Source organism: Lepidothrix coronata, unplaced genomic scaffold (assembly GCF_001604755.1).
Source record: "Lepidothrix coronata isolate B3197 unplaced genomic scaffold, Lepidothrix_coronata-1.0 Scaffold1, whole genome shotgun sequence".
NCBI lineage: Eukaryota > Metazoa > Chordata > Aves > Passeriformes > Pipridae > Lepidothrix > Lepidothrix coronata.
Window position 1 is genome coordinate 7,509,178 of NW_016690181.1, and position 8,196 is coordinate 7,517,373.

An 8,196-nucleotide genomic window follows, 5' to 3' on the forward strand; every position below is an offset into this window, starting at 1 on the left:
CCAGGAAGGAAGGCCTAGACTCAAAACCATCACAATACTTTATCCAAAGGATTGTTTTTTTTAATCTGAGTTTTTTTTTCCATTGAATACTACAGTCTAAATACAGCTTTCTAATATTTTTGCTTGAATTTCTTATGAATACGTTTTAAAATTTATATATATTGTTCTTGGAACTCAAAGCTTCACATTTTAAATGTTTTTGACTACTTTTTTAAAAAAAAATACAAGTAGGAAGAAGGAAAATTGTTTTAACAGAGGGGATAAGTATTAACCTATTTTAATTTTATTGTTACAGTGCATGCCTCTTTGCACTTAAACCCCTAGATTTGAAGAGAAACTAACTAAAATGTTTTTCTTCTGTGTTGTTTGTGTTAAGGAGGCACCCAGAAACCATAATAAAGAAAAGTATGATTTTACTAAGGAAAGAAATTCTAAGATACAATAGCTGTGCAAAAAAGTCTGTTCTCTGAAAAAAAGAGATGGAGTCACAAAAGAAGAGGTACAGAATAGCAAAATGATTGCCAGGGTTACACAGCGCACTAGTGTAAGTTGACAATGAAGACTGTATTTCCTATAAGCCTGTGCACTTGCCTTCTTCCTGGAACTATGTTGCCTCTTGTATTCAGTTAATCAATATATCAGCACTGTAGTGCTACATTTACAACTTTTTGCCAGAGAAGAATACATAGATATGAATTAATGAAGATCCATAAGCCAAAGATAAGCAGATAAGAAACATCACTTTCTCAATTATTTCATAGTTGAAAAATGAAAACTCTTGGACCTCAATTCCCTGCAACAGTATCACTAGAAATACACCAGTGCAAAACCTGCATTCCTGAGGAGGAGAAGGCCCAGAACATTCAAATGATTTGCAACAGATTACATGGGAAATCTACAGTAAAACATTTACCTTAGATTGCTTAACACCCAACCCTGTATCTTAATCACAGAATACCTCTTTCTCCCTAAACTAAATGTGATAAATGAACAAATCTAAACCTAACTCTCCCCCCTCTCTAAAGATATCTTAAGAACTCTCATTAATTTTGATAGATTTTCTCTGAGCACAGCTTCAGATAGAAGTTTGGCCATCTAGTTTGTTGGTTTTTTTTGTTTTGTTCTGTTTTTGTTCTTAAGGGTCCCATGGTCATAGACACCAAAACCCTCTTGACACCACAAGCTATACAACACATTGGATCCACTGAGTCTTCCTCAGAACTTTCTGCTTTTTCTAGAGCACTGCACCCAGAATCCTACAGGTAAGACTTCCTACGCCCCAGGTCACCCCAGTAGTATCAATAGTGCTTACAACAGAAAAGCAATGAGGTAGCAGTCAAAAGGGCAGAAAAGCCTCTGTAGTCTCTCCACAACATCTCAAATGCAAACCCCCATGAAGAAACAAATAAATAAACCTCCCAAGGGGACAAGTCAAATAAGCAGATGAGCGTCTCTGTGCCCTACAGTAGGGAGTCTCCTACAATTGTCACTCACTACTTCCTTCTAGTGGTCATGTGTGTGACTCAGATTCAGCCATCTGAGGTGCTCCATTTGACAGCGCTCCAGGACTCTCATCTGCTACAAGGGCAGTTAACCTCTTCTGTAACTACAAATTGGGAGATAGGGCAGGACCTTCTCTTCTGGTAGGAGAAATTATCAGCTTCTGGCTTTCTTTGCAATGAGAGTCTTCATTTCTGATTTCACAGGCACAGGATCTTTCTACCCCTGCAGTTAGAAATTCGGAGTCCTGAAACTGAAGAGCTCAGAGGAGATCTGGTTGATCTCTTTCTTATAATTTCTCATACTGCACAGTCTGCTGACCTCCACACAGAGCACTTGGCAGCACAGCTTCTCAACAACTGGCATCTCCTGCACGCTAAAAGACTGTGTGACCAAGAGTCAGCAAGAGGTCTTGGGCAATCCCCTCAGCCAGAAACATGCAAAGTTGCAGCCTCCTTGCAAGAATGCATGGTGGTTCTAAGAATGCATTAGTAAATGGACAGTCATTCTTGCAGAATTGGAGGAAAAAACTGTGGTGTGTGATCATGTGATCACCATACCTAAGAACATATATAAGTACAGGAAAAGCTTGCTAGTCTGCTGGGGTAGAATTAATTTTCTTTATAGCAAATAGCATGGGGCCATGTTCTCATTTGTGCTAAAAACAGCATTGCTAAGACAGGGATATTTTCATTATTGCTAACCAGTGCTCACACAGAATCAGGGCTTTTTCAACTCCTCACCCCACCAGAGAGAAGGTTGGGGGACCTCAAGAAGTTAAGAGGGGACACTACTGGGACAACAGACACCAACTAGCCAAAGAGATATCCCACACAATATGACATCATAGCTGGGGGAAGAAGAAGGAGGCGGGGGGGTGGGATGATCAGGGTTATGATGTTTGTCTTACCAAGTAACCATTACGAGTGATGGAGCCCTGCCTTTCTGAGGATGGCTAACACCTGCCTGCCAAAAGGAAGCGGTGAATTAATTCCTTATTTTATTTTACTTGTGTGCACTTGGCTTTTGTTTTACCTATTGAACTGTCTTTATCTCAACCCCTGAGCTTTCTCACTTTTATCCTTCTAATTGTTTCCCCCATCCCACCAGGGCTGAGTGAGTAAGTGCCTGTGTGGTGCTTAGCTGCTAGCTGGAGTTAAACTCTGACATCACCCTGATGCGTAAACTGCCTGGCACTTAACAGGATTAGAGAGCTTGATCCTCTACAGTCCAAGGTTAGCTGGAACAAAGCCTTGATCAATGACAGCTGACAGAGTTCCTTAGGAGCTGCTAGGGCTCCCCTTTGTTCTTAGCCTTACCTCTTAGCAGCAGAACCTTCAGAGGGTTCCCAGGAGTTCCCGTATCCCAGGCAAAGTGCCCAGAAATCTTGACAAGATCTCAAGAAAATCTGAAAGAAGCAGAGCCCAGAAACTTCTGTGCAAACCACTGCATCTCTTGGCTGCCTCTGGGAGCTGTGCTGTTACCTACCATAAAAGCCTAAATTTGGTTTGTAGCATATTTTCTTCCTTTAGCTAGAACATTAAAGCATTGTGGTTTGCAGAGGAGCAACATTGCTTGCTTAAGGCAACATATCTAATTTGGATTTATTTTCTGTGTATTTCTCAATACACAGTAAACATTGCTCCTAAATTAATATACGTGAATTGTCCCTTTCAACAGATAGTGCTTTAGGAAACTTCTCGATCAAGGTTTAAAAATTTGAATTTTATTACACATTCATAGAAAAGGAGTAGTTTCTAATGGCAATTTAAATGTAGTCTTGAGTCTTAAAGAGGATTTAATCAAAGAGATACTCATCACCCAATATATAACAATGAAATTAGAGATTAGGCCACAGAATTTACTTGAATTGTCATACATTTTCAAACATATTTCTTACTTTATATATCACTTTCTTCATTTAGACAGACTCAAAATGAAATACTGGCTCAGCTGAAATGATTAGTTTCAGAGGTTTTATTATGAGGATTTTCACACATTAACCTATACACAAGTTAACGCCCCAAAGGTCTGAATAGATATTTTGAATGAATTTATTGCTGCTTTGTGTAGTGACCATGTCAAGAAGTATCTACTAGATGCTATCTTATGTACCCCCTTAACAAGTAGTAGTCATGCTCATTACATAGTAAGTTTTTCTTCCTTGTGCATATAATCATATTTAAAGAGAAAATTTCTCTGATGTTGATCACTCAAGAAAATGTCTGTATTTGGGATAAGACTTTTATGCAAATGAGAATGAGTAGAATCATTCCTATCCTAAACATACCTAATTCACTAATCACCCTACCGTCTGTATAATGAATCACATAACTCTTCCTACTAAAAGAAAAGGAAGAACAGAAAAATGTCATGCATAGGAAGAAAAATAACAAGAAACAAGCAAATATTTTATTTCAGAATCATTGCATCATCAAGAAAATGGCATCTTTGACAAATGCTGCCATGTAAATGGACATCAAGAATCATTTTTTCAGTTATAGTGGCCAATTTTCTCCCGAATACAGACTTGCATGCACTGGGAGTGGCCTATGGAAATACTTGCTTTACTTTCCCAAAATATTCAGTTCTCTCAGATAATGGATATTATTACTCTCTTCTTTGACTTTTTTTTAGCGTTTGAATTTTTTTTACCCTTTGAAAATTATCTGCCAATTGAATGCAAGAGTAGCTGATTCATGAAAAAGAGGAATGCAAAATCTGGTCCTAGCAGGTAAGTGAAAAAAGGAAGATGATTTTCTGCCCTTCTCTTTATTCTTTCTGAGTTTACCTACATAATCTGCTATCATTTTGAGGTGCCCTATAGTTCAGGAAAAATATTTTCAGTACACCTTTGAACACTTGTCAGTGCAATATTGAAGGTTCAGAGATAGCAATACCAATATTACCAATAATTTTAAGAGCAAAAAGAACCATGAATAATCAGCATTGTTTTCAAAAGGTCATTCAGCACAACTGAGCTCTGCTATCTTATATCAAAACATATACAGGATGTTATTGCTAAGAATGTTAGATGACATTCAAAGCAAAGGCTTGCTGTAAAGGGAGTACTATGATGGCTATTTTCAGTAACTTGACATTTAGTTCTGTCATTGATAAACTGCATAATGTCACAGGACATCCACTGGTTTTTGTTTTGAGCTGGAAACTCAATTCTGAAATGTACCTGAAAATAAGATGAAATCAAGTGTCATTAAATTTATTGCAGAACTATATTTAATTTAACAAAGTTTAAGAAATTGGTGTTTGTTGACTTTACTTAGACATGAAATACTCTTCTTTACTGTCTGATTTGAAGTAGCTCCTACAATTTCAATTTAACGCTTGTGTTTTTGAGTACAGTTGTGTACCTTTCCCAAAGTGCAGCCTCACAGATCCAAGGCAGAATAATACTGAGAATAGAAGAGAAAATGAAGATAATAGGAGTGTTATCTATTTGTGTATGCTATCAGTGTTCACTACTGATAATTCTGAATTCTTATTTTGGTATTTACATAAATAATAAATTCAAGGTGAATTTCAGATGTCTTAATTGTCTTGTCTTCTGATATTTGAATATGGCATAAGCAGTTATGGAGAGTGGAGGGTGGATTTTAGAGAAATAAAAATATAGTGATTTGGTTTGGAAGTAATATCATGTATAATAACATGCAATGGAACAATGAAAAATACCCAAATAACTGGAGAAGTAGATGAAGGATGACATCTCCATCAGAACAAATATTGGAACAGGAGAAGAAAAAGGATACCAGTCTTGTAAGGAAAGCTGACAGAAGTTTCCAGATTTGTGGTTTGCAATGAGACTATCTTGTCTCGAAAGCTTTAATATTTCTTGAAGAACAATTATGATGAGAAATCTTCAGCAACTTTTTTAGAGTAGGAACTTGTGCTAAAAAAGGAGGAGGGGGTAAAATTCAAAAATTTAATGGGATGAAAGAAAATACTGTGACTATGACTTCACACACTTTGTATCCAATTCTGGGAGGACTGTGTCAAAGGGAAAGATGAAGAGCATAATCAGAGCTTTTACTTTTGGCCACTCCCATATTTACTTGTGCTTCACATTGTGCAACTTTTTTTTTCTCTGATAACTCATGCATAGGGTGCAACACACCTATTCCATTTCAAGAATTCTGCTACACTTAGGTAGTAATAGTGTATTCTATGAAACTGGGTCACACAATGTGATGAACATGGAACCAAAAAAGAAAATATTATTTTGCATCAACTCAAACACAACATTAGTGGTCTTGTTTCTACAAGATGTCAATGAGAATGTACATTCACTAACTGTAACTACATGTAGGAATATGAGTACGTTTCCTCTCATCAGGAATTAAAAATTAATTAAATAGCTATTAAAACAGAGATTCTGCCTAATGCTCTCTTTAAAAGTCAGTCATCTAAATCAAATTACCTTAAGGTCTCAGCAACTAGCAAATGTCTATTGCGCACTTCATCAAAACAAGTTTTCTGTTTTCTTCAGTGAGGATGCTTAAGCAATCCTCAATCTTTACCTGTGTTTGCTACATATATAATATATAATAGAAGTATTATACATCCCCTTCCTCCTCCTCCCAGAAAACAAATTTTTAGGTACAAAAATAGGAAAGTCATCTCACACCAAAGTTAAAAATTCCCTAAATTGACTAGTTTTCAAATTACCAAAAACTAACAGAATAAGTGTTAGTGAATGAATGAAGATCATAAGATCGTAAGATCATAGCATCATAGAATGGTCTGGGTTGATTAAAGGTCATCTACTTCCAAACTTCCCTGCCATGGGCAGGGACACCTTCCACTAGACTAGGTTGCTCAAAGCCCCACCCAACCTGACATTCAACACTTCCAGAGATGGGGCATCTACAACTTCTTTGGGCAACCTGCACCTGTGCCTCATCACAAAGAATATCTAACAGAAAGCTACATTCTGTGAGTTTAAAGCCATTCTCCCTTGCCCTCTCCCTACACACCCTTGTAAAGTGTCCCTCTCCATCTTTCTGTTAGGTACCCTTTATGTACTGGAAGGCTGCTAGAAGGTCTCCCCAGCGTCTTCTCTTCTCCAGGCTGAACCCCAACTCTCTCAGCCTGTCTGTGTAGGAGAGGTGGTCCAGTACTCTGATCATCTTTGTGGCTCTCCTCTGGACTCAATCCAGCAGGTCCTTGTCCTCATTGTGTTGGGGACCCCAGAGCAGGATGGAGTACTACAAGTGGGGTCTTGTAAGAGCAGAGTAGAGGAGGAGTATCATCTCCTTTAACCCGCCGACCACACTTGATGCAGCCTTTCTGGGCTGCAACTGCACATTGCTGGGTCATGTCAAGCCTTTCATTCACCAGCATCCCCAAGTCCTTCTCCTCAGGACTGCTCTCAATCCGTTCTTGGCCCAGCCTTTACTTGTGCTGGGGATTGCCCCAATCCAGGTGCAGGAACTTTCATTTGACCTTGTTGAACTTCATGATGTTTGCACAGGCCCACCTCTCAAGCCTGTCAATGTCTCTCTGGATGACATTCTTTCTCTGCAGTGTGTCAACTGCACCACATATCTTGATGTCAGAAAATTTGCTGAGGGTACACTTGGTCCCACTGTCCATGTTGCTAATTATAAACTATTAACTAATGACTATTAACTGTATAAACTATTAACTACATAAGCTATTAACTGTAAACTATCAACATTTCTTTGTGCTTATAGTTTGTTAAATATTAATTTTAAAAATAATTCCTCTAACTACAGTTAATAAAAGTAATACTCATAGTCATAACAACAAACTATTCTGCCATAAACAGCAAATAATATCAAGCACAATTTAATAGGTTAATAAATTCATTGTTATTGCTCTAAAATATTAACAAAAAGTCTGCTACACTGAATTCTCATTATAGGCATATATATTCCACGTTGGAATGCTTATGCTAGGAGAGTCTTGTTCTCTGTAGTATGACAGTAGGATGGGCCCTGGAAGTTAAGGCTTTGTGTTGCTGCCTTGGGGAACCCCCCCACTCCTGATCCCTAGGAAGTCTCCAGTCTGACTGCAACCTGACCTCGTCTCAGTCACTGCACAGAGCAACCCAGTGGCAAGGAACAGTGTATATGCTGTTTGTTAAACAAATGAGGGTGGATAGAAAAAATTAAACATGCTAGGGATAATTGCCAAAATTTGGGGATCGTTTTTCCTTCTGAATGCATTGCAAAAGGCAAGATAGATTTGCATTTTTACTTATTAGGCCCTGGTTCTTTAATTTTTTTTTTTTAATTCCCTATAAAAAAGTTGTATGTTTTAAAATTTATGATACAGGTAAACGTCTTTCTTTCAGAAGTGATGCAATTTAAAGGCTACTGAACAAACATGAATGCAGCCTAGTGCAGCCTAGTGCATTGTGACATCTGTACTTTCAGTAACCATTTTCTGAATATTAAATGCAAAAGGACATCTATCTGAATAGGAAACACATCAAAAAAACCCTCAAGTTTGTCTTCTCAGAGTATGACATACCACTTGTATCATAGTGCCAATTCAAGGTTACGCCTCAGAGTATAGGGAATAAAAATTGGTAATTTCACTTAGTATTTATTCTGAAAAGTTTGGTTTAGATTGACTTCTGGAAAGATTTAACATTTGTTTCTAAGAATGAAGTACTTGAGCTGATGGGCACCACTAACTTAATTTTTCTGG

The 8,196-nt window shown here is 37.7% G+C and overlaps 2 long non-coding RNA genes across 5 annotated transcripts in view; one reads left to right on the forward strand and one right to left on the reverse strand.

The window, feature by feature from the left end:
• The window catches only part of LOC108496737, a 14,257-nt gene extending 11,946 nt beyond the window's left edge, over window positions 1–2,311 (reverse strand). Inside the window, exons 1-3 of one of the 2 annotated variants that reach the window (XR_001874563.1) lie at window positions 2,215–2,311; window positions 1,822–1,977; window positions 1,633–1,725 (exon numbers count right to left, since the gene is read on the reverse strand). This is a non-coding gene — a long non-coding RNA (uncharacterized LOC108496737). Of the gene's footprint in view, window positions 1–1,632; window positions 1,748–1,821; window positions 1,978–2,214 lie in introns of both variants that reach the window. The other variant, XR_001874564.1, reaches the window with a different exon arrangement.
• Window positions 2,312–2,405: 94 nt separating this feature from the next.
• On the forward strand, window positions 2,406–4,955 carry LOC108496739. 3 transcript variants are annotated; one of them, XR_001874566.1, is made up of 4 exons: window positions 2,406–2,482; window positions 2,611–2,735; window positions 4,138–4,234; window positions 4,317–4,390. It is a non-coding gene; the product is annotated as an uncharacterized LOC108496739 (long non-coding RNA). The 3 variants fall into 3 exon arrangements; XR_001874569.1 differs by lacking the exon at window positions 4,317–4,390 and adding an exon at window positions 4,864–4,955 and having other exon boundaries at window positions 2,417–2,735; XR_001874565.1 differs by having other exon boundaries at window positions 2,417–2,735.
• The last annotated feature ends 3,241 nt before the right edge of the window (window positions 4,956–8,196 follow it).